Source organism: Nicotiana sylvestris, chromosome 9, assembly GCF_000393655.2.
Source record: "Nicotiana sylvestris chromosome 9, ASM39365v2, whole genome shotgun sequence".
Lineage (NCBI taxonomy): Eukaryota > Viridiplantae > Streptophyta > Magnoliopsida > Solanales > Solanaceae > Nicotiana > Nicotiana sylvestris.
The window spans coordinates 180,210,811-180,213,520 of NC_091065.1; positions in this window are offsets into that span (position 1 = coordinate 180,210,811).

Genomic DNA, 2,710 nt, shown 5'->3' on the forward strand with positions numbered 1-2,710 from the left:
TTTAAAAAAACCTAAGTCCTTCCAAAAACACCCAATTTCCCCCATGAAAAACCTTGATTTTGAGTTGAAACCATGTGAAATGATGTTAAAGATTAATGAAAACAAGTTAGAAATGACTTACAATCGATTTGGAAGAGTACTTGTCACGACCCCAAATACTTGTCGTGATGGCGCCTATCACATTACTAGGCAAGCCAACCAGTCAACTAACCACAACCTATTTCCTTTAGTAAGAAACCATTTCCAAAACGAGTTTTAATTAAAAATTAATATTAAACATTTAAAAACAACAGAAACTATGCGGAAGTCATAAAAGACAAAAAACTACACAGCCCACAATCCCGTGTCACGAGTCTATAGCCTCTGATACAAGTCTGAACAACCTACTACTTAGATAGTCTAGAAAATGCTGAAAAGATAACAAGATAGAAGGGAGGGAACAGGGCTGCAAATGCCACGCAGCTACCTCGAAATCCCCGATAGAAACTGAATCAACTGAAGATGCTCACTCGGTTGCTCGGGCACCTGGATCTACACACAAGGTGCAGGGAATAACGTGAGTAAGCCAACTCAGTAAGTAACTAAAGTAAATAATAGACTGAAAGTAGTGACGAGCAATTCAAACATATAACTTTAAAATCAGTTCTGTCATAAAATCATCATTTCCGGTTTAAAACATTGAAATCAGATACTTACCAATAAATTCAATAGAGGCTTATTTAAAAGAAGAGTGAAATGGTGAAAACATCATAACAGGGCCCCTCGTGCAAGGAATCACTCAGAATATGGCCCCTCGGGCAGCCTCTCAGTCACTCGTGACTCAACTCTCGCCACACAGTACTCACTCTCAGCACTCTACTCATTTATAATCTCATAATATTAGAAATCATAGTAACTGCTGCGGTGTGCAGCCCGATCCATATATTTATAGTCGACTACGTTCACTGGGGTTGTGCATACTCCGAAGGGGCTCCTACAACCCAAGCATCATATCGCTGCGACGTGCAGCCCAATCCAAAATATATATCGCTGCGGCGTGCAGCCCGATCCATACAAGTATCGTTGTGACATGCAGCCCGATCCATAACTCACATATATATAAATATCCTCACAATTGGGTTCTCAACCTCTCTCAGTCTTTAACCTCACAGCCTCTCGGGCATAACAATGGAAATTAGGGAACTCAGCCAAATAGTCCTCACAATTACGAGTAGAGTAATAAAATCAGTTTTTAAAACATTTAAGCAGGTAAAACATGAGTGAGGATATGTTTTTAGCAAGTAAAGTGAGGAAAATAGTCAAAATGCCCCTAAGGATTTCAACAGGTCGGCACAAGGCCACAAACACGACATATAACCCATAATATAGTATAAGAATCCAAGTTACGGAATAATATAACATTTTCAAAAAAAAATACGTGCCTTAATAGTCGCTACGGGATGGACCGGGTCACAATCCCTACCGGTGCACGCCCACACGCTCGTCACCTAGCATGTGTGTCACCGCTTTTATCAAATCAAGTCAAATACCAGGGTTTTGTACCATCAGTTCTAGATTTACAATGGTTATTTACCTCAAACCGGTGAAAATACTACTCTACAATGCCTTTTCCCCTCGAATCGATCTCCACTCGCGTCGAATCTATTCAAAATCAGAATCACGGCGTCAAAATATGCTAAGGGAACGAAGCCCAAGCGAAAACAATCGAAAAATACCAAAAATCCCGAAATTGGCCAAACCCGACCCCCAGGCCCACGTCTTGAAATTCAGAAATTTTTACATCAATAGATTCCTTATCTTCCCACGAGTTCATACATATCAAAAGTTCTCAAATTTGACCCCAAATGGTCGTTCCAATCCCAAATCAAAAGTCCAATTTCTCAAGCCCTAGTTCTTCAATTTTAGGCTTAGTTTTCATGATTTTCTAGGTGAAATTTACATAATAATCGAGTTTTTAGTCCAAATATCTTACCTCCCAATGACTCCCCTTGAATCCCTCTTCAATCTCCTTCAAAAATCTCCCAAAATGACCAACTATGGAGGAAAATAAACCACATTCGCGAACAAGACGAGTTTAAAAACATTTTGCCCAGGCCCAATTTCCTTCATCGCGATCGCGGAACATCCCTCGCGATCATGAAGAACAAATCTTCAGCTTCCACAATTTACTCTATGCGAACGCGATATAGCCTATGCGAACGCGATGCCCAGGAAGCTTTACACTACGCGATCGCGGACACACCTCCGTGTTCGCGATGCACAAAGATCCATCCAAGACTCAGGTCCATTTAACCCTATGCGAACGCGACTCCCCTCTCGTGTTCACAATGAATGACTTTCCCATACTACGCGATCGCGAGCCTCTCTTCGTGAATGCAAAGAACAACTTGACAGCCTCCTGAATTCCTTCTACGCGATCGCGATACACTCTACGCGATCGCGAAGGGCAATTCTCTGCAACACCTGAACCTGCAATTTCTGCTATCCTTTCAACTCCAAAATGGTCCGATTGACCACCCGAAACTCACCTGAGGCCACCGGGACCTCAACCAAAGGCACAAACACATCCTAAAACCTTATTCAAACTTGTTCCAATCATCAAAACATCTCAAATAACATCAAATTACCTAAAACACATCGTATTCAAGCCTAAGTTTCTAAAATCTTCCGAAATACGCTTTGATCAAAAACCCAACCAAACCACGTCCGA